At 50.7% G+C, this 27,538-nt stretch overlaps 1 protein-coding gene across 1 annotated transcript in view; it reads right to left on the bottom strand.

The window, feature by feature from the left end:
- The window catches only part of RUNX1 (RUNX family transcription factor 1), a 157,236-nt gene that overhangs the window by 75,890 nt on the left and 53,808 nt on the right, over window positions 1–27,538 (bottom strand).

Here is a 27,538-nt window from a genome sequence, read left to right as displayed (position 1 = left end):
CAGCTTAAAGAAAGGTCCCAGCCGATCGCAAGCGCCGAGGCTGAGACGTCCAACAGCTGAAAACTTGGGGTTGGGGATGTTGGTTAAATTGTGGGTTCTCTCTGTGGTTTTGTGTGTGCAACAGCGCTCTCTCTCTCCCACTCACGTCCTCCTCAGCAGTCAAACCAACAGTCTGCAACAACTTCGGCGCTCGTTGCCAATTCTCGGTGTTGTTTTTTTTTTTTTCAGTATCTCAGACAGTCTTCCTCTAACTCGGCCACAGGAACCGGCTGCTTAACAAGATTTGAACCGCAGCAGGTGGAAGCCTGCTTTGGGAAACATGGCTTTTCTCCCTCTCGTCCTGCGGGATGGAGCCCGACGCGCACACAGAAAACCAAAACCACCAGCGACGATTAAAAAAAAGTAAAAATTAAAAAAGAGAGAGGAAAAAAAAAAAAAACCCCACTCAGCAAAATCGCTACTTCTGAACGGGTGAAATCTTTCCTTCCGCAAAACGAGGAGGCGGCGGGAGGGGGTGGCGGAGCCGCTGACCCCACAACGACGAGAGAGGCGGAAAGCACCGGGCGCGATCAAAGCCCCAAAGTTGCCAGCCGGGTTTAGAGAGCAGCGCTCGGCCCAAGCGCGTTTCCACGGCGGGGAGCTGCCGGCGCTTCACGTGGGGAAGGCGGAATTCCTGCCGGGATGCGCGGGGCCGCGGTGGGAGCGCGCCCGGCCGGCGGCCGCCGCCGGGCTGGCTGGAGGTGGCCGGGAGCGAGTCGGGGCGGCGGAGGCGTGCGGAGGAATGTCATTCCCCCGGTGCTTTGCATACGGGGAGGGCACCGGCCAATCACGGCCCTACCGGGGCGCGGCCGCGGGCCGGGGGCTCCCGGAATCGGCGCGGGCCGAGCGCCGGCTCGGCGGGACACCGCAACCGCGCCTCGTCCCCCGGGGCACCGCGGCTCCGCACCCGCCCGGGGACCGTCACCCCTCGGTGCTGCGACCCCCGGCTGTGCCCGCCTGTCCGCTGCGGGTCCCGCTCGCCGATCGCTCACGGCCCGCCCGCCCCCGAGAGCGGCGGTGCCCGCAAGGTGCCCGCAAGGTGCCCGCAGAGCCGCAGACACCGCCCCGCCACATGCCCGCCGCCGGCCCCGCTGCTCCCCGGGTGGCCCCGCTCCTCCCCGGGCGAGCTGCCGGCGCTGTCTGCTCCGGGGCTTTTGGGGGGACACCTCGGGTGGTCCCCGACACGGCCATCGCCGGCTTGGCGTCCCCGCCGCCGCCGCCCCTTGGACAAGAGCGCGGCCCCGAGAGGCGCCCGGCGCCGCTCGATTTGTTGGGGCGGTCGCGGCGCTCCCAGACAGGGACATCCCTCCCAGCCCTCCTCCTCAGCACAACCCAGCCGCGGGGACAGCACCGCCGGGGACAGCTCGGGCAGAGCCACACGGGCAGCAGCGGAGCCGGGAGCGAGGACGCTGGGTGGAGGCGTGGCTGTCCTGTCGGGCTGGGTCGGGCTGGGGTTTTTTGGCTTTGGTGGCTTTTTTTCCTTCTTTTAAATTTTTTTTTTTTTTTTTTTTTTTTAATGCTGGTCGCCGACTCCGCGAGCGTAACCCAGACCGGGAACGGGACGATCCCGACCGATCCCCGCCGCTGCCGGAACCCCGACCAGGACCGGGGCGATCCCGACCGGTCCCCGCCGCTGCCGGAACCCCGACCAGGACCGGGGCGATCCCGCCCCGTCCCCGCCGCGCTCCCGGCGCTGTCTCGCGCTTCCCTCCGCCGACTCTCACCCGCCTCGCCCGCCGCATCCCCGCCCCTCCCCGCGGCCACCCGCGGGCCGCCTCCCCCTCCGCCACCCCCGCCAGCGCACAGCAGCCGCGGCGGCGGCCGGGCGGGCTTTGAAGGGCAGCGGCAGCAGCTGCGGCGGGCGGAGGGATGGATGGATGGACGGACGGATGGACGGACGGATGGATGGCTGGATGGATGGCCGGATGGACAGATGGATGGCTGGATGGGAGTGGTGGCGGTGGCGGCGGGGACCCCCCGGGGCCGCTCCCGTCGGGAGGAGCCGCGCTCGGGGCGGCGGGGGCGCGCTGGGTGCAGTTCCCGGTGCGGCCGCTGGAGGGCGCGCGCCGCCCGCCGGCCGAGCGGCACCGGGGAGGGGCGCGGGGAGACCCCGGGATTTGGGCTTGGGATCCGGGATTGGGATCCAGGATTTGGGATCCAGGATTTGGGGTTGGGATTTGGGGGTTGGGAGCGGCCGCTGCGGCCTTGGGAGCTGCGCCCACCACGGCCCCTCCTGTCCCCACAGGGGCCGAGACCCCCCGCAGCCCCGGACACGCCGCGGGACAAGGGGATGCTCGGGTTTGCCGGGAGCCGCTCTGGGGACGCTGCGGAGTCACTGTGGGGACACGCGGCACGCGAGATGCGGGGATGGAGCACCGGCGAGTCACTGCCTCTGATGCTGCGGGGTTTAACGCAATTAAACTGGAAAAAGAAAGAATTAAACTGGCGGGGAGAACTCGGCGCCTGCTGCCGGGAGAGGGATGCGCCGGGGGCCCCGAATTCCCGGCACGAGCGCTGGGTGAAGCTTTTCCCGCATCCCAGCGGTGCGGGTCAGCAGAGTCTTTCCCTGAGCGGGCTCCGGGTGGGCCCTGCCCCGCTGGCCCTGGGCGGAGGGACCCGGGGATGCCCAGCCTGGCATTGCCCACCCCGCACTGCCCATCCCGCACTGCCCAGGGCAATTTCCAGGTCCCGTCGCCCCCCAAAAAGCGCCAGCCCGCCGCACTTGCAACAGGTCCCTATGTTCAAGCAGCCGAATTTGGTGCTAAAACTATTCCACGCCAAGTTCCTAAATTTTTCTAACTTTTAAAAAATATTCTTTATTTTTGATTTTTTTTTTAATCCCGCATTTTCCACTTTCTCGCATGAAACGACCCCGGATTTCAATTACTTTTCAGTTTTAAGGGGAGAAAAAAGAGAAACATCCCGGCGAATGCTGTTACAAACCACAGCTTAAAAGCCATCTGGGGTGTACTGGTGGCTGATAACTTTTTACGGGCACGGCAGAGATAAGAAAAGTCATTTTACTGATGTGCATCCAGCTGCTAAAATGTGAAAAAATACCATTTAATTGTTTTTTTTTTTTTTTTTTTAGCCAAGAGGCGGGGAGGATTTTATATTGAAATATATTGATCTGAGTTTCGCTCCCTGCTTTGCATCTCGCCTTAATTCGAGCTCCTCGTTGTAAACACGAAATAAACGCGCCCCACGCGCGTGGAGAGACGCAGAAAACGCCACGACTGAACAGAGACGCAGAAAATCCGCCGTGTTTCCGTTTTCCCCATAAATTCCCGGCGCTATCAGCAATTCCATGTGGGTTAAAGGCGACAATTTTCTTTCTCACTGCGCCAAAGCTTTTGCGAGGGAAGTTGAGGAGTTAAAAAGAGAGAGCAGCCAGGGAAAACACCGCGGCGAGGAGATTTTGGTGCAGATCGAGCTGTTTATTTTACAGCCCCATTAGCGCTGCCCGCACCTGGCTGGGTTTGGTTTTGTTTGGGGTTTTTTTATTTAGTTTAGTGTTGGAGGTGGTTTTTTTGTGTGGTTTTTTGCGGTTTTCTCTCTGTACTTTTTTTTTTTTTAGCCAATTCCATTCATCGTCTCCCTTATCATTTTATTTTCGCGTGCTACGCAGAGCGACTCTCCCTGGTATTTATCGGCCTCTTGTGCAGGTGCTCTGGAAAAAGGGGAATGAAGCAGTTTTTGGGGATAGGGAACGATGCAAAGTTGATGCTGCCTCTCCTATCATGAGGCTTTTGAGCGTCCCGAAATTTAAGGACGGGCGCTCGGACAGAGCTTTGGGATCCTTTCGGGAATCGCCACGGGCGTTACAACCTCCCCAGTTTGGATTTTGACACCAATTTACCCCCGCCGGAAACAAACCCCAAGGGAATCTCCATCCTCGCCTCTGTGGCACGGAATTCCTCCACCACAAACCCCCGAGTTTTCTTCCATCTCACAGCCAAGGAAAGCTTTGGAAGTGCCAGAGAGGCGGCAACCATTTAGGGGTGAATTTTAAACAGCCTGAACAACGCACGTAAATATTCCCTGGCCAAGTTTTTACCTCTTGCACCTGAATTCCTTTAATTTATGCCCAAAAAAACCCCCTGATCCTACAAATTCCACTCATTCATTCATTAAGCTGCTGGTTCAAAGAAGCCAAACACGCTTAAAACACCACAAGAAACATATTTTTATCAGGCTGCTGAATTATCCCTGCAAATATTTATTGCTTTGGAGGCACTGCCTGAGCTGAAAAAAAAGTCCTATAAATTTCGGTTGAATTATTTGGGGGCTAATGATGAAACACTGAACGGGGAAAAGCAGCAGGCAGCAAAGGTGATTGTTTTCTGATTTCCTGCAGTGATGTCTCACCTGCAATGGGAAATCATCCAAAATGCCACCAGGAATGAGGTGGGACAGGTGGATGGAGTATTCCCTGACTTCCAGCGATTGGGAAGTACCTAAATCCCTCCGGGAATCTTGGCTCTGATCTCTGATAAGAGCCACAATTCCCCCTGGGAGCAGGGAAAGTGCTGGAGCTCATTCCATGAAAAGCGGGGGGTGGTGAGGAGAGGGAAATAAAGCCTGGAACTTTAACCCAAGCATCTGATTATTTGGGATCCTGGGAAAACTTCCCAAGGGCTTTCAGCCCCTTTAGAATCCTCAGGTGTTAACGGTGCTTAAACACCCCAAATCCTTTAGGATCCTCAGGTGATAACGGTGGGTAAAACCTCATCATCTTTAGGATCCTCAGGTGGTAACAGTGGCAAAAACCCCAAATCCTTTAGGACCCTCGGGTGATAAATATGGTTAAAACCCCATTGCTTTTAGGATCCTCAGGTGATACCAGTGGTAAAAACCTCATCATCTTTAGGATCCTCAGGTGATAACGGTGGGTAAAACCCCATCTCCTTTAGGACCCTCAGGTGGTAATGCTTAAAACCCCATTGCTTTTAGGATCCTCAGGTGATAACGGTGGGTAAAACCCCACGGCCTTTAAGACCCTAAAAACCCCATCTCATTCTTCCCCAGAGCTTTTTTCTTCCCAGGCAGGACAATCCACACTCTTGGCACTCCAAATATTTTAGGAGGTGGACGTAGCTCCTGTTTTAGGATGTGGGGAATGGTTTTCCTCAACACCCAGCAGGTTCTCAGAGGATTGGGATGGGATGGACACGGATCTGCACACCAAGGGAACTTCCTTTCCTCATTTCAGCCCCTCCACCCTCACCCCACAAACCATCCCTTGACTAAAGCTCTCAGCTGGAGGCAGGGATGGGAAGGGAATTCGGGACAGGAAGAGAAGGACAAAAGAATTCCTGCCAGAACATCACCAAGGAGTTTTCTCCTTGGATTTCCACAGCTGCTGATAAATCCCGGGGAGCAGTGGGGACTGGGGGGAATTTCTGCTGCAAAAATCCCTTTTAGGGGTTTGTCCTGTGTGGTTTTGCTCCCTCCCCTGTGGACCAGGCACGTGAAGGCATCACTCTGCAGTGGGGATGAGTTCTGCCTTCCTCAAGAGGAATTTGGCTTCTTATGGAATCATAAAATCATGGAATGGTTTGGGAAGCAAGGGATTTTAAGGATCATGTCATTCCCACCCCTGCCATGGCAGGGACACCTCCCACTGTCCCAGGCTGCTCCCAGCCCCAATGTCCAGCCTGGCCTTGGGCACTGCCAGGGATCCAGGGGCAGCCCCAGCTGCTCTGGGCACCCTGTGCCAGGGCCTGCCCACCCTCCCAGGGAACAATTCCTGCCCAATCTCCCATCCAGCCCTGCCCTCTGGCACTGGGAAGCCATTCCCTGGCTCCTGGCCCTCCATGCCTTGGGAATTGTCTCTCTCCAGCTTTCCTGCAGCTCCTTCAGGCCCTGCAAGGCCACACTGAGCTCAGCCCAAAGCTTCTCCTCTCCAGGCTGAACAATCCCAGCTCTCGCAGCCTTTCCTCCCAGCAGAGCTGCTCCATCCCTCTGCTCATCCTGGTGCCTCCTCTGGCCTCTCTCCAGCAGCTCCACGTCCTCCCCACGCTGGGATCCAGCATTCCAGCTGGGAAAGGCTCTCTGGAGGTGCAGAACAGAGGGATCACACCCAGAGCTGAGGGATCATCCAATCTCATTTCCCCAGCGCTCAAATCCCAGGAAAGCAGCAGGATTAGCCCTGCCTGGGGTGCTCTGAGTGGGTATCAGGGAATGCGAGGGTGATTCCAGAGAAGGACAACTCCAGAGATTAAATTTGTGGAAGGAAACACCTTTGAGGAGAGACTGAAGGAGTGAAATCCACCCCGAAATAATTTGGGATGAAAGGGAAACCACCGTGACGGAGGTTTGCGAGGATTTGAAAGGCAGCAGTGAGGAGGGAGGGCAGGGACTGTTTTTATCAGCTCCAAGTGATAAGACAAGAGATAAGAGATGCCAAGTGAAGGAAAACGAGCTCAGTTTGAAGAGCAGCGGCAACACTGAGCCTGAGATCAAACACAGAATTATTCCCTGGGTCTGCTGTACCTCTTGCACCTGAATCCCTTTAATTTATGCCCCAAACCTCCCCGATCCTACACATTTCATTCATTCATTGAGCTGCTGCTCCATCGCTAGAAAAGCTTCAAACACCAACTTCCCAGGGAAGCTGCACTTCCAGCAGCACTTGGAATTTTCTAGTCACAGCTTGACAAGAACCTCGGAGGGGAAAAGCTGAAGGAAGAGCAGAAGCCAAGCCCAAAACTGCTGGGGACAACCTAAAAATCCAGATTTTGAGGCTGTTCTAGAGGGAAGAACCCTGCAAACGCTCAGAGATGTTGGGTTTCTGCCTCCTCACAGGCCAAAATGAAAAATATGTGAATGTACAGAACTAAGCAGGGGAAATGAGACATTAAATAAGATTTTACTGGGGTTGCTCCCTAGAGGAAAAGCCAATTACTTGAAAAACTTGGGAATACAGGGTGGAGGAGGAATGGGAATTGTTGAAAAGCTGCCATCTTCTCCAAGAATTTGCTGCTTTGGAGACTTAAAAATACACATTTCGTGCCATTATGTTCTGCTCATTCCACTCCTGGGGTGATTCAGATAAAATTGGTTTTTCTGGGCATTTTATGTGCTCTGGTTTGTATAACAGCACCCAGCATTAATTGTAATATCAGGGTTTTTGATCTGCTCTGTAGGATCACTGCAGATGCCTTGGACCAGCAAATGGGGGGGAAAATAAAATGAAAGAAGAGAGAGTTAGAGGTGAGTGGATGAGAAATTCAGTCAATTCCACTAAAACCCCCTCAGTTACAGGGGATTTTCAGGCACAAACCTTCATTTTCTCAACAAATACATAGAATATCAAAACTTTGAGCCGCCTAAATCCCCACGAACTTCGGCCCAAATTTCAAGCAGCAAAACTTTCAAACAGAAAGGTTTTCAAATCCCAAAAATCTGTTATCCCTCTGCATATTCATTCACTGCTCAGGTCTTTTCCACCCTAAATAATTCTGGGGTTCTCTGACCCGAGCGCAGCTCTGAACTCTGGATGTGTGCAGGTCCCGTTCAGAACTGATTTTTCTACTGAATTCTTGTTATCAAGGGAAAAGAAGAATTAAAACCTAGCACAGAGGTAAGACTGGTTCTAACCCATGTGTCCCGGTCCCATAAGCTGAGCCTAAAGCTGGGAAATGGGTCTTAATTTGTGGAGTTTAGTAGAAAATAATTCCCTGTGGGAAATGCTCCTGATTCCTTGGGAATAAGTGGCTTTTTAGATGGATTTTTTATTATTAATCAGGATTAAAACTACACAAATATTTTTCTCTTCCTAATGCTGTCATTTAGGTCTTTTCCTAAGGAATGTGACAACATTTAGGATGGAGCTTGGAGCAGCCTGGGATAGTGGAAAGTTCCCTGCCCATGGCAGGGGGTGGAATGAGATGATCTTTAAGGTCCCTTCCAACCCAAACCATTTGGGATTTTAGATCCTCCTGAAGGTGTTTTAATCCCTATCCCACAAATCCTACAGCTGGGAGACTCCCTGTGGGTACAGGGTGCTATGGGGAGGGGAGGGATGTTGGCATTCCCAGGCTCGGAGCTGCCCAGCTCAGGTGGGTGCTCAGTGGAAAAAAACCAATTTAGGGATTCACTTGTGGCTGTGAGGCTGCACTAACAGAGCACAGCGTGGTTTCCTCCTCCAGCCCTGCTTCCATCTGGGAATGTTGGAGTTAAAAGTCACAGGATTCCAGGATTTAGGTTGGAAAAGCCCTCCCAGCCCAGCCAGGCCCAGCTGTGCCCGATGCCCACCTTGTCCCCAGCCCAGAGCACTGAGTGCCACCTCCAGCCCTTCCTGGGACACCTCCAGGGATGGGCACTCCAAACCTCCCTGGGCAGCCCCTGCCAAGGCCTGAGCTCCCTTTCCATGGGGAAATTCCTGCTGCTGTCCAACCTGAGCCTGCCCTGGCCCAGCCTGAGGCCGTTCCCTCTCCTCCTGTCCCTGTTCCTTGCCAGCAGAGCCCGACTGCCCCGGCTGCCCCCTCAGCTGAGCCCCTTTCCCAGCTGTTGCATTTCTTTCGGTATTTTTTCCCCCAGTTCCATTTTCTTCTTGCCACTCCAATCCCGCTTTAACAACTCTTTAATCCCTCCTTTTACAACTCGATTATTTCAGGGATTTTCCACAGTTTGATTATTTGAGGGGACTCCTGAGCTGAGGAAGAGTCCATCAGTTAAACCAGGAATTTCCAAGCCGCTCATATCCACAACAGGCTCCGAAATTTTCTCATTTCCCAGGTCAGTTTGAGGATCTGGAGGCACCAGAGTCCCAAGGATAACTCAGGACAGGCCTGGATACCCAGAGATTGACAAATTTGGGGTTTTTAGGGAAAAAAAATCTTATTTTTTTAGTCTCAGCCTCACTCTGTGGCTCAGTTTCACTGTCACTGCGATGAAGAATCACCTGCAAACCCCAATCCACGCCCGATCAATCAGGGCTGGGATAAATCTGCGGGACATGGGAGGTTTCCAGGATTTTGGGGGAATATGGAGCAAAATATGAGCTTAAATTTGAGGGGGGAATAAAGACCTCCCTTGGGTGAGGAGAGAGGATTCCTGGAGAAATCCCATCCTAGGGGATGATCCCACAGAGGCAGCGCTTCCAGGGATCCTCTGGCATCCCTCTCCAGCAGTAATTGGAGTTAAAACCCGTGGGAATCATGGCTTTTTTTTAAATGGGAATTATTCCTTCTCCTCCTGGATGGGTTTTATGGCTGGAGTGTTTTGAGCTTGCCGGGTTTGGCACCCACTGCCTCTGCTCCCGACCACGGATCTGCTCCGGGGCTTAGGGAGGAGAGAATTCCCATCAAAGCCTCTGGTCCTCTTTGTTCCAGGTGGGATTTGTGGGCCAGGGTGGGATCAGAGGAGATTTGAGTGCCAGGATGGGATCAGAGGGGGATCCCTGTGCCAGGGTGGGATCAGAGGAGGTTTCAGTGCCAGGATGGGATCAGAGGAGGTTTCAGTGCCAGGATGAGAACAGAGAGAGATCCCTGTGCCAGGATGGGATCAGAGGGGCATCCCTGTGCCAGGGAGGGATCAGAGGATGATGTGAGTGCCAGGGTGGGAACAGAGGGGAATGTCTGTGCCAGGATGGGATCAGAAGGAGATCCCTGCACCAGAGAGGGATCAGAGGAGGTTTGAGTACCAGAGAGGGATCAGAGGAGGTTTCAGTGCCAGGATGGGAGCAGAGGGAGATCCCTGTGCCAGGATGGGATCAGAGGGGGATCCCTGTGCCAGGGTGGGATCAGAGGAGGTTTCAGTGCCAGGATGGGATCAGAGGAGGTTTCAGTGCCAGGATGGGAGCAGAGGGAGATCCCTGTGCCAGGATGGGATCAGAGGGGGATCCCTGTGCCAGGGTGGGATCAGAGGGGGATCCCTGTGGGCCAGGGAGGGATCAGAGGGGAATGTCTGTGCCAGGATGGGAGCAGAGGGGGATCCCTGTGCCAGGGTGGGATCAGAGGAGGTTTCAGTGCCAGGATGGGATCAGAGGAGGTTTCAGTGCCAGGATGAGAACAGAGGGAGATCCCTGTGCCAGGATGGGATCAGAGGGGGATCCCTGTGCCAGGGAGGGATCAGAGGAGGTTTGAGTGCCAGGATGGAATCAGAGGGAGATCCCTGTGCCAGGATGGGAGCAGAGGGGGATCCCTGTGCCAGGGAGGGATCAGAGCCAGTCCAGGGAGAGGGAAGGAGCAGCCCAGGTGATCCAGGTCCCATCCCACATCCCAAATGGGGATCCTCCTGCCCCTTCCCTCGTCCTCTCTGGTGCCTCCTTGTCCCCAAACACTGATCCTGTTCCTGATTCTCTGCTCGCTCAATCCCACCCGGTTTAGGACAAAGGTCTGGAATTCCAGCTTTTCTCATCGCCTTTCCCTCCAGTCCTGTTCCAACCCTGCCCTAAACCCCACCCGAACCTTACAGACTATCCAAGAACTCATTTAATTGACAACAAACGACTCCCCGAACACCGACTCCAAACAATGCCCGCCCCTTTCCAAAGGAAATTCGCTGTGGAGTGAACAAAGCTGAGCAGGATCAGCCTCGGATCAGATCCGTGTCCTGTTTTCCAGGTGCAGATGTCGCCCTTGACACCCACAATGTGCTGGAAATCAGCTGGAAAGTTCCTTTTAGAGCACCAGGATATGTTAACCTGATTTTCCTCCTGTTCATGGGGCTGTAACGGTGAAGTTTTGGCTTTTCTTGGCCAGCACAAAAAATCCTTTGCAGGATTTTTAGGTGGGAATAATCCGAATTATCACCACGAAATCAAATCTGGGCATGGCGATATTAAACAAATATTTGCTTTATCCCCTGCACAAACCACCCCTCCTGAGAGCCTCTGAATATTTCATTTATCTCCTGGATCTGCAGTGTCCTGGGCAGCAAGAATTCCACCTGGAACATTCCTAACTGGACACTCACATCTGTCCTGGGCAGGGATTTTATCCCAAAAACCTTCCTGACCCCAGTTCTTCTCTGATTCCCAGATTATCCTGTAAATTCCTTCTTATCCCGTGCTCTCAAGCAGGAAATGCAGATATTCATTCCTCAGATCCTCCAAAAAAGGCAACCACGGAGAATCCCTGCACCTGACAGAGCTGCAAACATGGCAGAAATCCCAGAATTTATTCTGGATGTGCCATAATACCCTGGGCAAGTGAAAAAAAAAAGGATGTTTTCCTATTTTTCCTGCTTTGGAAAAGCCCAATAAATCCTCTGGGTGTTTGGAGCTTGGAAGCAAAGCAGGGAAAGGCCAGGATTGTCCCGAGGGAATGGCTGGGCACAAATTCCATCCCCTCAGTGCCAGGGTTTGCCTGGCACATGGAAAATGATTCCATGCCCTCATTCCAAGGGTTCTGCCACAGCAACAAATTCGGGAGGAACTCAGAGTTCAAGGGATTCAAAAAATCAGGATAAAATCTGTCCCCTTGTCCGACTGCAAAGGGAAACTTCCCGCAGTTCCCGTGAACAGGAGGGGCCAGATAAACCCCCTAAAACACGGTGGGGAGAGAGGAGAAGTGAAGGAATCTTCAGGCAGGAATGAAAAATGACAAATATTCCTTCCCTCAGTCCCAACTTTCATTCTCTGGTGTTCGTCGGGTCTTTTAAAATCCAACCCATAAAAAAAAATCCCATTAAAAGCTGGCTATAAACCCCTTTGGCACACAGACAGGGATTTAATTCAGGAAATATCGAGCAGGAAAAGAGGAGCAAAGCACAGCAAAATAGGAAATAAATATATTTTACAGAATGCCAGCTATTTAAAAATTATTAAAAATAAGGATGTGATGGCACATGGGTGGTGCAAGAGGTTCCAGGGATGCTGGAAAAAAGTTTTATTCCCTACAAATACACAGCAAAATAAACCATGGCACGGTCTAGCCAATTAGGTTAAAATTCCTGTTGTTTTATCCAAAGTGTCCTTCTGATATTTTGGATGCTCTGATGGGATTTTATTTGATTTTCATTGGTGAGGGATTAAAAACTCATCAATCCCAGAGGCTGAACCTTTAATTGGGATTAAAAAGCATCACAGGTGCCCATAAACCTGGGATTGGGAACAAGCCTGCGACTCAAATCAAGCAACAAAACCTGGTCCTTCATCATCCCCTTGCTCTTTCCAACTTCCCACCATTAAATCCCACATGAAAATTCCAGCGCAGAGACGTCACCTCCCGGTTCCCTCCAGTTTTGGGGGTACCCCCATCCTAAATCCTTGAAATCAAACCCATTCTGCAGCATTTCCTTACGGGAAAACCGCTGCACTTCCAAAGGTTTGCAACGTTTTGATCAGAGCAACGCAACCCCCCCGAGCTGCCTGCGGGGAGTTCCCGATTTCCAGCTGAAATTCCCACTTTAACAGGGCTTTTTTCCCTCCTCCTCCACCTCCAACTCTTGCTGTGAATCCCCGCTCGGCCACCAAGGCGAACTTTGGGAGAAGAAAAGAAAGGAGCTTTACCAAACAACCCCGAGGCTGCTCTGCTTTTCCTCATCAGGTACACGGTCCAGGAGAGAGGAGATGCCAACCCAAAGTGCCCGGGGTTCATGGTGGGCTTCGGAGATGCCCAAACCCTGCACGAGCCTGGCAGGAACTAAACAAGAACAGGGCAGAGCTTTTCCTTTTCCCTCCCCTCCTCGGCTGCCCCAGAGATCATTATTTACCAGGAGCAAATTGAAAAATGACATCCAGCCATACTTAGGCCGGGTTGGGCTTTTTTTCCCTCCACTAACCAAACTCACAGGAGAATTCCCATCTTCTCCTCTCCCTCCCTCTCCCTCTCCCTCTCTCTCTCCTCGTTTTTTTTGCCTCGGGCATTTATAGGCGAGTAATTCTCATTTTAGCTCCTCTGATGATTTTTCCCTGCCCGATTCCAGTGGGTTTGAGTTCAGAGTTGGGCTGGGAGGGAGCAGCTCCTGGTTTTTGGGCTGTTTGGAATGTGCAGGGATGTCCTTCCAGTAATTAGTGATGCGGATAATTAATTAATGAATGTCATTCATTCTTTTTTCAGGGTTTTTTTCAGAATTCCAATTCTTTTTTCACATACCCCCGCTCACAATGTTTTACAGTCCCTGACACCCCATTGGTATCATGAAAATAACTTGAATATGGAGGTTTTTTTTTTTCCCCACCCTCATTCCATGGGAAAAATTCCAGGGATGGGAATGTTGAATGAGGAAATAAATCCCCAAATATGAGTCAGGATCTGCAAAACCTGGAATTCTTCAGGAGAAAAAGTAATTCCACCTCTCAAACCCCAGGTGTTTAAAGGGAATTTGTCCTTCCTAGGTGCAAACTGTGTCCCATTTGCATGGAATTCAGCAGTGTCATAGCAATTCATGGAGGGATAAATACAGGGATGAATGGAGGAAAGGGAGCATGGAAAAACAGGTCCCAAAGGGTTAATCCAAACTCTGAATTTTATCCCATTTTTTTGCCCAACATTCAAAATGCTGCAGGCACTGAAGGAGCGAGAAACAGCTGGAGAATGACCAAAATCCAACTGAAATCCACATTTCCAGAGCACTTTCTGATCCCTTGGTGATCCCTTCCCTCTCTTTCCCTAATTTAATAAGGGAAAGCCAAATTTATTCCCTGGCTTTTTCCACCTGATCTTTCCTTGATCTATTTCTCCTCCTAGAAACCGGAGGGATGGTCACAGCCAGTGATGAGAAGACACCAAATCGAGGAGGAGAACAAAAAGTTGCCAAAATCGTGGTTGATACGGGGAGGGAGATGTGTTATTGGGGTTTTTTTTTTTTGGCCTGTGTTTTCCAGACTCCAGGCTGGGATTTTTCTAATGGAATCAGGGAAAAGATGTGGGGAACACAAAGTGGTGGGATTTGCTCCCAGGTCACACTTCACTGATGGAATTTTAAATATGATTTCCTATAAAAACACTAAAACCTCACTTGCCAAACTCAGGAACTTCCAGGCCCTACAAACGCTGGAATAGGAGGAAAATTTTGTTTCAACTTTCCCAGGAATAGCCAAAGCTGTTGGTTTGGAAGAGCAGATTCCACTTCCCGGGGAACACAGGAACTCTTTCACCACGGTGTGGAGAGGGACAACGAAATAAACCAGAATTTTGGGAAAGGCTCATCCAGAAACTCCTTGGTTGCTGCTCTGGTAGCGGACAGGAAGATGAAAAAGGAAGGAAAAAATGAAGGAATAAAGGAGAAAAACAAGGAGAAGAATGGCAAGAGAGGGGGGGAGAGAAGCCAAGAGGTGAAATGAAAGAAGCCCAACTCTCCCCTCTTGCCCAACCCTGGGTTGTGACATTATTTAACTGCCACAGGAGGACTTGGGTGAAGTTTCATCAACTGCACCCAAGATGTTTCCTGGGCTTTGCAAGAGCCCCTCTGTTCCAGGGCAGATAAAACCCTGGAGCTGCTATCTCCAGCTGCTCCCCTGCAGCCGAAATTCCTCCTTCCCAGCCCTCCACCGAGCTTCGGCGCTCAGCTTTCTCCTGGGTTTTTGAAATTATTATCAGTTTTCACCTCCCTTTTCCTCCTGCTATCAGCGTGGGAGCACCTTGGGGATATTTGCATGAAGATAAGGAACGATGGGGCTGGCTGAGGGCATCAGATCTCCAGGGAAAAGCAAATGACAGACCCAGGAGGGATTGGAATTTCGTATTTTAATTCCTTAATAAAATACCTGACTCGATGGAGAATTTATGAGACTGGAAAAGGCTTTTTCCCCTCAGTTTTGTATGGTTATTTGGGGATTTTAGGGAAAAAATCTGTCAGGGAAATGCCTTTTACTCACTCTCTGTGAGTCCAAAGATGCTCAAGTGAACACTACAGGTGAAATTCCAGCTAAATTTTGCCACTTTATGTATTGCAAAGTCATCCTGGAGCTGGTAGGGACAGAGAGAAGGTTTTGAGAGCTGAAAAAAAAAGAATTATTCTTAATTTTTTCCTTTTTTTACCCCCCACTTTTTCCAGCATTAAGTTGTGAGCCAATCCTTATTTTAGGAAAACAGACATTTTGGCAGCTTTATAACCCGGTTTATAAAGGATTTACCTGAAAAAAAGTGGGAGAAGCTGGGAATTCCGTGCCTTTGGATGGTGTCCCATAAGCAGGGAACAGGAAAAGTGGAAGTGGATCTCACTTGGAGCTTTCCGAAAGAATAAAACCAGCCCTGCTCACAAAATCAGGATTTTGGTCTCCTCAAATATTGCTCCTGGACTGCAGGACACCTGCCCTGGCCATTCCATGCCAGTAGAACCTTTCCTTCATGGAATATTCAAGGCAGGAATGCTGGGAAGCGATGGGCTTCCCACACAAATCCCTTTTAATGCTTGGAGAAATGGATATTTCTTCACTGAAATTTCTCCAACACGAGGGTTTGGGCTCCTTCTTGAAATGCTGGGCTTCTGCGGGCTGGGCCATCCCAAAAAACAGCCAGAAAAGGGAATTTCCTCTGATATTCCTCTCCCCTCCTCACCTCCAGCCCTTCTCATTTTGCAGCCCGTGCAGGGCCATCACCCAACCCACCGAGCCCAGCGAGTTCCACTCGACGAGCACAAACATTTTTAGGCTTCTCGGAGGGAAATTTCTGACAGATTTGTCAAAAACCATAACTCAGACCCAAAAAAACCCCCGCAAGGGGCGAGTAAGACTGAAACAGGATGAGCACACGTCCTGTTTTTGACACGCAGCAGCCTCTCGAAGCAGCTCTGGAGCCCCACACCCTCTCTGCAGAGCTTTAGCAACCCTTCCTTGAGGCAGCTTGTTCCTCTGGAAGCACAAAGTCACAGTCTGGCCGACTTTGGGAATTGCCAGACTCAGGGACGAGGGGGGTTTCTCTGGAAAACACACGCAGCTACCAGGGAGATGCAAATGCCAGGGGGTTTTTGGGATAAAGTTGGTATTTCTGTGCATTTTCACTCTGAAATGCCGCAGCTGGGCAGGTTCTCCTGGGAAAATGAGCTCGGGGAGATTTGGGAGCAACAGCTACGATTTCATTTGATTTGGAGCTGCCTATGAGGCGTTTGAGAGTGATCAAAAACTTGTTTATCCCCTTGTTTTTTTGGTCATGGCCAGTCCTTCCATCACCATCTCTTTAAGTAAAGCCCAAGAGTTGGGAAATTTAGGAGATGAGGGAGCTTTGCAACCTGGGAATGCGTTTGGTGACTTGCAATGCTTGAGACAAAATTTAGGTTCATTTTGGGAGATTTTCTGAGCAGACTCTGCCAGGATCAGAGCAGAAGTGACATTTTCGGTCAGCTCAGCTTCCCTCCTCCCCCTGCAGTTGTACCAGCACAGAATCCAGCCCAGGGACTCAGCCTGCTGTGGATCTGGTTGGAAAACAAGGGCTGGGAACAACACTGGAATCATGGAATGGTTTGGGTTGGGAGGGATTTTAAGGATCATCCAATGCCACAGTTTTGGCAAAAGGGAGAGGGACTGAGGCAAAATCCAGGTCTCCAGGGGAGTTTTCCAGGTTCACAGGACAGTGCACCATGAATGTGCCTGGGAATGGGATGTGCCAAAAACCACACCACCCATGACATGAGCTGTGCCTGGTCTGAGGATTGGGCAAAGGATGAGAAAAGTGCTTCAAGGGGAGAAGAAATCCCAGGTTCAAACAGAAAAGCAGCCAGAGAATCCCAGAATCCCAGAATGGGTTGGGAGGGATTTAAAGGATCATCCAGTGCCAGCCCTGCCATGGCAGGGACACCTCCCACTGTGCCAGGCTGCTCCCAGCCCCAGTGTCCAGCCTGGCCTTGGGCACTGCCAGGAATCCAGGGGCAGCCCCAGCTGCTCTGGGAATTCCATCCCAGCCCCTCCCCACCCTCCCAGGGAACAATTCCTGCCCAAAATCCCATCCATCTCTGTGCTCTGGCAATTTAAAACCATTCCCCTTATCCTGTTGCTCTCTGCCCCTATAAGAAGTCCCCGTGCCTGTTTTCATAAGCTCCCTTGAGGTGCTGGGCCACAGCAGAGCTAAAACAACCCCACAAATAAATATGCAAATAAAGCCCCCCCCCGAACCCGGCAGAGCTGGCCCCACAGAGATTTCAGGAAGCCACCAACATCCCTGTCCCTGCCCGGGGACCTTGCACCTCTTGTTTTTGGGGTTTGATGCAAAGACTTCATGCCCTGCCTGCCTGTGATCCTTCAGGAAGTTTTCCTCCTGTGTGGGGATTTAAACTTTCCCGATGGATTCGGGATTTGCCCAAGCAGCCAGGATGAGGGGGAGGTTGCCCAGCAGTGGCCACGGAGCAGGTGGAGCTCTCCCAGCTTGTCGTGGCTGCAGGAATTCCAGGAGCAGGGACAGGACTGGGGCCTCCCACATCCCGGCAGAGCTGCAGGGATAATCTCTAATTTAACCCAGCATCCCACCCCACACGAAAAGAACATTTCCAGTCAAAACCAATCCGCTTTTTTGTGAAAAGCTGAAGTTTTCATGAACTGACTTTTCTTTTTGCCTGGGGCATTCCTAGGGTAGCATTTTTCATTTAGCTTCTCTCAGATGATTTTCCTCTGCTTGGTTGGAATGGAAGGGGATAAAGATTTTAAATCCAGATTTTTTTTTCGATCCAAATTTTGCTGGAAGGATCCAGGTTGGGATTGGCTGTTTCAAAGGTCTGCTAATTAATTATCTGCTTATCATCTCAGCCAGAAGACCTGAGAGGCCAAAAACCACCATCAGAGAGGGCCTTGACAAATATTCATCAGGAATTTGAGTCATTTGACCTCTCCAGTGCCAGGGAGATGCCTGGTAAACACCAAACCTGGGAATTCTGTATCTAAATCCTGCAGAGGCAGAATTTCCACTGGCCACGCAAAGGAAAAATCACAGATACACCACAACTCATCAGTTTTGGTTGGAGAAAAGGAGAAAAACCATTCCCAGATCTCCCAGTAATTTCCCAGGCCTCAAACTCCACTGGAATTTTGGTGAGGGGTTGAAAGGCAGGACTGAGCCCCCCAGGGATGAAAGCTTGATGGGTCTGTGGGGCCTAAACCCACCCTGGGTTGGATTATTTGGGTTCTGAGCTCTTTGCTCCCATTCCAACCCTTGCCAAGCTTCTGGCAGAGGGAAGAGGGAGAGGAGAAGGGTGAAGGAGAAGACCGAGGGTTGTCTATCCCAGGCTCAGATGGGCTTTTTCCAGCTGTGGAAGGAATTCCACAGCAAATCCTGCATTATCCCAGGGCACCCTCCCATCCTGCCCAGCCTTGGTGGCACTGATGCGACAACCTCCAGCTGCTCCCACTCCACACCTCCAGGTGCCCTCCAGACCCTTCTCACTGAAGCTTTTCACCACGAGAAGCGAGAAAATCCCAAAGCCAAAAGCAATCCCGCCTCAGAGCCGCCTTCCCCGATTTATTCCTCCACGGAGCAGCTCCAACAGACCAAGGTGTGAGGAGAGCAGGAGGTGCTGCCCCACCCAGGCTGTGTCCCAGGTGAAAATCTCAGACGAGGGAGGCACAAAGTCCCCCAGATCCCTCGGGGAAGCCGTGCAAGGGCAGGGACGGCCTTTTCTGCTCCCGGGTTTCTTCCCACGATTCCCATCTGGAGGTCGTCGCACCTCCAGAGAAAGGAGAATTCATGGAGCCATCCCAGATCTCCGGTGCCTTTGCCCTGGGAGGCAGAATCCTCCCTTTCCCCCCTCTTTTGGCTCCTGCTCCCTGCCCAGTGCCGTTGATTAGGCTCGAGGGCACAAGCAGCGTTTTGCACTTTCTTCCAAGCCGGGCTTTCGATAGCGGCGAAAACTCACCCTGGCTTTCTTTAATAATTCACAGGGCAGGATTGTGTGGATACTCCTAACTGCTACTTAAAAGTAATTAATTGATTTTCTGACATATCAGCTAACAACGTATTGCACTGACATGAAGTTGTGACTCTGCTCTTGATTGGGCTGGAGGCCTCAGAGCATCACGCTCGGCTCAGGAGCTGAGCTTAAAAGACTCTAAATATATTCTGCTATAAAAGGAAAGGCATTTTCCATGTAGTGTTGTCTCAAACTCTGATCCATGTGCTGCCTCCAACGCTGTCAGGGGCAAGGATTTCATTGTTATTTACAGGAGGCTGAGAGGATTTAAATTTAGAACATCCGGGAGGTAGGACAACGCGATTTCTGGCGGCAGCACATGTGGAGCTGCAGGGAGAGGGGAGGCTGCAGAAGGGTTTTCATGGGTTTAGATACTGGGAGAGGTTTGGAGCATCTTTCCTCAGGTTGTTGGAAATCCTGGGCACTGCAGGGAGCTGGGTGGATGAGTTCTGAAGCAGGACAAAGGAGCAGAACCCATTTCTCAGTGGTTTTTACAGCTTTTTATCTTTACAGGAGGTCACCACTTCTAACAAACCCCAGGGCTGGGTGGTAACAGCAGGTTAAATCAATTCTTGGCCTCCAAAAGTTCAAACCAGGAATATTCTGTTGTAACAGAAGATTTGCCGGGCTTTAATGAAATTTAGGAGCCTTTGTAACTCCACAATCCCCAATTCACAAATCTCCTGTTGATTGCTTAGGCTTGAAAACTCTGCCCTGGATAGATGGGGAAAACTCCTGGAAAAATTTCCTTTTTTTTTATAGAGGATATGAATTTACTTCTCTGCTTTGATATAGAAAATCCCATCATGGATAACTTAGGAGGTCACATCCCTAACTTTTATGGGTTCCAGGATGCTTCACGTGTTGAACACTGCTTGGCTCCTGTTCTCAAAGAGATTTTTCCTCCTCCCTTCCCTTTCTCTGAACCACCACAGAAAAATTATTGAGGAACAGACCAACTCTCCCCTAGAAGTGTTTTTTTTTAATAGATATTTTATGGGGAATTGTTTATGGGGAGCAGCAGGTGCTTTTTTTTTTGTATTTTCTGGTGCCTTTTCCAGTTACTTTTCTCCATATTCACCCTCCCCCCCCAAAAAAAATCCTGCCACTTTTACCTCCTGTTTGTCAAGAACATCAGAACATTTCTTCCCCACCCTCAGCCTCGTCACCAGATCTAGAAGCTGCGACAGGAAATTAATTTCCCCCAGACCATCCTGTTTGTGCAATCACAGAATTAGCTGGCTTCACTTCTGTGTGCACAGTCCCACACTGCGAAACGACCTCCACCCTCAGACTTATTTATCACCAATCACTGCGAGTTCCTCATTAAAAATACCTTCAACCCCTTCATGACTTACTTGAACTTAAATAAAACTGAACTGAAATGCTTAAAAGCATCATCAGCTTCAGCACAGAGCATTTCGTGGGGTGTTGATGCTCGAAAGAAAGGAGTTTTGCAGAACAAGAGAGGCCATGAATTATTAACAGCCCCCTCTGTGGAGGGCAGAAAGTGTCAAGATTTTGCTGAAGTCACCGATTGATTTTCTGACACAACTGTTGGGAAGATGTGGGAGCAGCCACTTGGGTGGCAGTGTCAGGTGTACAGTCCAGCAGGAAATGGGACTGCTCCTCTCCCCAGCGCTGCCCACAGTGAAACAGGGAAGAAAAAGTGGGAAAAGTAGGCAACAATTTGTAAGGTGGATGAGTAAAAATGAAAGAAGTCCTGTTTTATAGAGCTGGATAAAATTTTATGGCCAAAGTATTTTTTTTCGTCACTGAAATAATGCAGATTTTGGCTGAACTGACATTTTGTGGATTTAGGGCTATTTAAAAATTAGAATCATAGAATGGAATCCTGGAATGGTTGGGATTGAAGGGCCTTTAAAGGTCATTCCATTCCACCCCTGCCATGGCAGGGACACCTTCCACTGTCCCAGGCTGCTCCAAGCCCCAATGTCCAGCCTGGCCTTGGGCACTGCCAGGGATCCAGGGGCAGCCCCAGCTGCTCTGGGCAACCATTTTTTGTTTCATTGAATTTAATTTCATGAATTTTGTTTCAGTGAAGGCAAATGTGTGTGGGAAGGAAGAATTTTTTTCATCCAGCTGTGCCCTAAACATCTTGATTGACTACAGAATCCTGTTAAAGTGGTCCCTGGCATGAGGTGGTGCAAACCATTGACATAATTTGTCCTGAATTACATCAGGAATAGCCCCACTTTGCTTCTGCTGAGGTCTGATTGCTGCTTTCCTTCCATCCAAAGGGTATAAAGGAGAAAATGACAGAATCCCAGAATCATCAGGGCTGGAAGAGCCCTCCAGGATCACCCAGTGCCACCCCAGCAGCACCAGCAGCACCCCAAAGCCTGTCCCCAAGGGCCACATCCAGACTCCTCCTGAGCACTCCCAGAGACAGTGACTCCAGCACTCCCTGGGCAGCTTCATCCCAAGGCCTCACCACTCTGGCAGGGAAAAATTGTTTCCAATCTCCACCCTGAGCCTCCCCTGGTGCCATTGGAGGCCATTTCCTCTCCTCCTTTCCCTTGGCACACGGCAGCAGAGCCCGACCCCCCCTCACTGCCCCTCCTGGCAGGACTTGTGGGGAGCAGTGAGGTCCCCCCTGAGCCTCCTTTGCTCCAGCCTGAGCCCCCCCAGTTCAGCTGCTTCCCACAGGATGCATTTTCCAGTCCTTTCCCCAGCTCCATTCCCTTCTCTGGACAGCACCAGGGAGAGCAAAAGCAGGATTTGAGGTGGAGATGGGAAGGTGAGGCTCCATCTGTGCTGGTGACACCCTGCTGGGAGCCCTTTTCCAGCCCAGCCAAGCACTGGAACTCCCTGGAAAGCCTCAGGCAGGGATGATGCTGGAATCTGTGCCAAAAGGGATTTGAAGAGCCGGGAATTATGACAGGGGTGTAAAACAAGGTGTAAAACAATGGTGAGCTTATCTGCAACACAGAAACCCAGCGGAGTTTCAGTTATCTGAGGGCAGATAAAAGCAAGACAGAGTCTGGCAGTGAAAGGTGACAAGAAAAAGTGACCAAGAAAAATTTAAACCACATTGGAAGGATCGATTAATCCCAATGCTCCAAGGAAATCTGCTCTTTAAGCCCAGGGCAGTGTGAGGTCCCTCAGCACTGAGCAAAGGATGAGGAACCTGGTGCAAAATGTGTCAAATTGGGAGGCTGAATTCCAGTTTCCTGGTGTGGGAAAGGCAACCTGCTCTGTGTTGTTGAGCTGCTTGTGGAGGAGTGTTTTTGATGGTCTTTGTTCAGTTCAGTGGTTTGGATCCCACCACACGTCTGGCTCCTTTCCAGGGGGGAAAAAATCCCCTTTAGCAATTAGGATGGAGATAACAGGATTTCCTTCTCCAGTTGGGTGGTCTATTTTATAGCCCAGACTAAATTAGATCCAGGAAGGGACAGGTATTGCTGAGGCTACAGCTTGACAGCACGGAACCGAAAAATCAGGACGATGTGTCCCACAATTTCAAGGAAAAAGTCCCACCCCAGCATTGGTGAGCCTGGGACAGTGGAAGGTGTCCCTGCCATGGTTTGTGTTGGAATGAGATGATCCTGAAGATCCCTTCCCTCCCAAGCTATTCCCTGATTCTGTGATGTCTCCTCGCACATCTGCTCCACCCTCACTCCATTTCAGTGCCCCTGAGCTGGGATCACCCCTGAGCCTCCTGGCAGGGCAGGGAAGCCTCCAGCACAGTCAGATCCCACCTCAAGTCATGGGAGGGAGGCCAAGCACTAGGGGCCTTTTCCATGGAATCATGGAATGGTTTGGGATGGGAGGGACCTCAAAGCCCATCCAGTGCCAGCCCTGCCATGGCAGGGACACCTCCCCACTGTCCCAGGCTGCTCCAAGCCCCAATGTCCAGCCTGGCCTTGGGCACTGCCAGGGATCCAGGGGCAGCCCCAGCTGCTCTGGGCACCCTGTGCCAGGGCCTGCCCACCCTCCCAGGGAACAATTCCTGCCCAAGATCTAATCCAAACCTTCCTTCTTTTATTTTAAAACCACTGCCCCTTTTCCTGACACTCTGCCTGTATACAATGTCCATCCCTTCCCTTCCCTTCCCTTCCCTTCCCTTCCCCTTCCCTTCCCTTCCCTTCCCTTCCTCCCTTCCCTTCCCTTCCCTTCCCTTCCCTTCCCTTCCCTTCCCTTCCCTTCCCTTCCCTTCCCTTCCCTTCCCTTCCCTTCCCTTCCCTTCCCTTTTCCCTCTTCCCCCTTTCCCCTCCCCTCCCCTCAGTTTTGCTCTCTCCAGCACACAAGGACAGGTGATGTTCAACTCTCCATGTCCAAGGGGTGCTCCCTCTGTGCCAGTTCGTACAAATTCCACGCAAATTTTCCAAGCTCCTTCCCTGCCAGGAGCTGGTGGAGAATCAGCGAGGCAAACCCAGCAGGGGAATTGTTTTCCCTCATGGGAAGCCCCTTGGGATCAGTGGCAGGTGGAGTAGCCCAGGAACGTGTGGCTACCAGAGCAGGTAGCCAGGTATGGCCTCCCCACTGTCACACTCGGGGTGGCAGCAGGACAAGGAATCCATGCTGGATTTTGGGTTATACAAAGCCATGACCTTTGCCTGTTTCCACGGAATCCCAGCATTATCAAGGTGGGAAAAGCCTTTCAGGATCATCCAGTCCCAGCACCAGCAGCACCCCAAACCCTGTCCCCAAGGGGCACATCCAGACTCCTCCTGAGCACTCCCAGAGACAGTGACTCCAGCACTCCAAGGACTGAACTCTTAGAGATTTTTAGGATGAAATTCCTCCCTGTGAGGGTGGGCAGGCCCTGGAATGAAATTCCCAGAGCAGCTGTGGCTGCCCCTGGATCCCTGGCAGTGTCCAAGGCCAGGTTGGACACTGGGGCTTGGAGCAGCCTGGGACAGTGGAAGGTGTCCATGGCAGGGGTGGGAATGGGTGATCTTTAGGGTCCCTCCCATCCCAAACCATTCCATGATTCCATGAATATTTGGAAAAATGGCGCTTTAAGCACACTCACAGCTGACTGATGTCTCAGCAGGCTCCTGTAAATAGAACTTTACCTTCTGCTTGGATAAAAGCTGAGGGGCTGATCAGCAAGAACCAGTGTTTTGGGCTGTATTTTATATTTGTCTCCATTTCCCATCCCTGTGGTAAAATCCTGAAATCCTGAGACCATTTAAATCCATGGCAAATCTACCATTCCTGAGGTGATCCCCAATGTGCTGTGGAGTTCAGGATTGCTCTGCCAGGGAACGGCTGGAGTGACCTCTGGAGGTCTCTTCCAGCCTTTTTTCCCTAAAATATTACAAAACCTCCTTACAACTCCCCTCAGCTGGGCTGGGCTCCCTCTGTTTGAGGCCTGATTCCAGGATGGGATGCTGAGAGCAGCGCTGTGTGTGTGTCCATCCGTGTGTGGCTACTACTACACGTGTCTCTGTAGTATCTTACTTGATCTCCTTTTACAACAGCTTTCCCCCTGCACTTCCAAGACTGAGTGGTGAACAGAGATCTGACATAAAGGACTCCGTGCTCACTTATTTTACACATTTGTACTCCCTTCCCTGAATCCTTTCTTTTAACAACCCTGTCACTTCCATAAAATGGTTCGGATTAGAGGAGATCCTGGCTAAATTTAGCTTTTTATGGGAGGAGGAATAAAGCAGAATTAACTGTTTCAAGAACAAAACCCAAACCACATGAAGCCACGGAACTTGTTGGCGAGGAATCTGACAGCAGTGCTTGGTAGCAACCTCACCTCCTGGGGAACAGATGTTGGGGATTCTCCCACCAAAACAGAAACTCCAAGGCTTTGCTGCCTGAAAAACTGACAAACATTGGGCAGGCACCACGAATTTCCAGGTTGTCCGTGGAAAATTGGAAGGGATGGTCACAGAAAATGGGAAGGAATTAAAACCAAACAGCGGCAAAGTGTTATTGACCGATTTTTTTTTTTTTAAAGCAAATCCCCAACCTAGAGATGCCTCTCCGCCTTCAGGCAGCTTTTAGTGCAGTCTGAATGGTTAATTATTGCCAGCAGTGCTGGAAAAGCTGCTCTGGAGCCACTTGATTCCCCTGGAAGCATCAGGCTCTGTTTGCAGCAGAGCTGGGCATGAGTTTCTATAAATTCTGCTCAAATAAACTCGTTACCCCCACTCCCTTTTATTTTATAAACTGATGTTGGGGCTGTTAAGGTGGAGAAAGTAGAAAAAAACAACAAAATCGACCCAAATTGTGTGGCTGGATCATTTCTCATCGGGAGAAGGGAAATTCAGTGGCCTGATTTCCAGGGGGGGCTCCAACAGGGAGGTGTAAAATGGCAGTGCCTCTGCCAGGCCTGCAGATCGTGGCTTTTAGGGGGAGCAGCAGACTGGGAAGAGAAGGAATTTTAACTGGAGCAGCATCCTTTGGTTCCTGGAGCAGTATCTGTGCAGAGCCTGGATGGGTGGATCCATCATAAAGGGGTTTTTTGAACTCTTGTCACCAGGACAAGAGGAAACGGCCTCAAGCTGTGCCAGGGCAGGGTCAGGTTGGACAGCAGCAGGAATTTTTTCATGGAAAGGGTGGCTAAACATTGGAATGGACTGACCAGACAGGTGCCCATCCCTGGAGGTGCCCCAGGAAGGGCTGGAGGTGGCACTCAGTGCTCTGGGCTGGGGACAAGGTGGGCATCGGGCACAGCTGGGCCTCTGAAGATCTTTTCCAACCACGGGGATTCTTGGATTCAAAAGAATTCCATACTTTTGGACTGCTGGTTCCCAAACCACCACCAGTGCAGAGCTCTCCTAGACCCTCTTGACCATGACAAAACCTTTTTGCCCCAGAATGAAACCCACCAGAATAAAGAGAGATGAACTCCCCTGGAAGCTCCTCCATGAATTTTCTGAGTGGATGGAATCAGAAACCACCACGGACTCTCTACAGCTTCCTCCAAAGACAGACACCGCTCCCTGCCACACACGTGGCCCAGAACAGATGTCCCAGCAAGGCCCCATCTCACCAAAACATCCCAAGAATTGAAATAAAAACCATCAGGCCAAGCCCAGCCTCCTCCCACGTGTGCACACACCACTTTCCCTTGGATTCTGTCTTTCCCCATCTCCTTTCCTCTCTCCTCCCACCTCCCCTCTCCCTAGGATCCAATAATTTGGATTTAAATGTTGCCCCTGCACTGGGCACTGAGGGAAACTGGCAAAGCCAAAAATGGAGCTGGACTTTTGAAGGGCACAGCAAGAACCTTCCAGCATGCTAAGGGACTTTTAAAAATGAGTAAGACGGGCTTTTTTTAGGGACAGAGAGTGACAGGACAAGAATGGTTCTAAACTGACACAGGGCAGCGCTGGGTGAGATTTTAGGAAGAAATCTCACCACAGGGTGGTGAGGCCCTGGCACAGTTTGCCATGGACTCCCCAGCCCTTGAAAACAAACCCATTTTCCTTGGATAGCATTTAAATGGAGGATTAATTCAAGGCTGACCTATTCACATCATCAGGGAGCTTTCCTGGTGCTATCACACACATTTTTATCTTTTAATATTCACACACATTAATATCTTTAGCTGTTTACCTGGACACCTGAAAAAGCAAAAGGAGCCACAGGTACAAAGCCAATTATCCCAAAAAATCCCTAAGAACTCCATGGAGGACAATCTTGGTCCATTTTCCACGAGGTTTTCCTCATTTTACCATTTTTATCGGGTTAGAGGGCAGGGATTTAACGAAAAACTGAGGATTTTTGGGAAGGAAACACTTTTCTAGCGTAGGAAGAGAAGCAGGATTGGTTTCTGCAAAACTGGAACTCTCTCAGAGCTGTTTCCAGACTTGGAGATGTTTTTGGAAAGCTCCTGAGTTGCTCCATTCTCAGCCTTTCTTAAGCCTGAATTAAAATGAGGCAAAATGTAGGAATTTGGCCCTCCCTGGTTTAATGAGCCCAGTCTCACTTCAGTGCATGGTGAAATGATGGAGATTATTCCTGGAGTTATTGAAAAACATCTGGAAAACAACAGAGTCACTGGCTGCAGCCAGCATGGAAAAATCCTGCCTAATTAACTTAATTTGGACAACTCTCAGGCACAGGGTGGGATTTTTGGGTGTCTGTGCAGGGCCAGGAGCTGGGCTGGATGATCCCTGTGGATCCCTTCCAGCTCAGGATATTCCAAGAATCTCTTCTGCACTCCTATTCCACTCGGGATCCGGCAGATTTTTGTTGAATGGAGGGGAAAAAAGAAAAAGTGATTTCTTCCTGTTCTGAGCTCTCATTTCCTCAGCCTGGAATGAATCCGGGCTCGTCCATCTCCTTTCCTAAATTAATGAAGAAATCAAAAAAAGCTGCCAGTGCTGGAAGTGCATCTTATAATAATCTTAGCTCCAAAGCCCTGCTGTAAATTCCTGCATATTTTGCTCGATTTTGCTTCTTCCCCTATGCAAATTTTATGCAAATTTGGTCGGGCATGATGTCCTCCAAACATGCAATCCAAGGAAAAAAATTAGCTCTAAATGTGGGGTTTCCAAACCTCTTTCTGCAAATGGAAAGATCCCTTGACCCCATTTTAGCAGAATACCCCCAAATTAATTTCTTTTACGCCCTTTTGTTCATCCCAAGGGATTTTGTTGAGCGTTTCTGATCATGGAGGGTTTGGAAGAACCAAAATAGGAGCAACTACATCTGCATTGTAGTAACAATAATAGCAATAGGAATAATAATAATAATAATAATAATAATAATATCAGTAATA

This window comes from Corvus cornix, chromosome 1 (genome assembly GCF_000738735.6).
Source record: "Corvus cornix cornix isolate S_Up_H32 chromosome 1, ASM73873v5, whole genome shotgun sequence".
Lineage (NCBI taxonomy): Eukaryota > Metazoa > Chordata > Aves > Passeriformes > Corvidae > Corvus > Corvus cornix.
The sequence above is the reverse complement of the archived record's forward strand: the minus strand, read 5'-3'. Positions and strand labels throughout refer to the sequence as shown.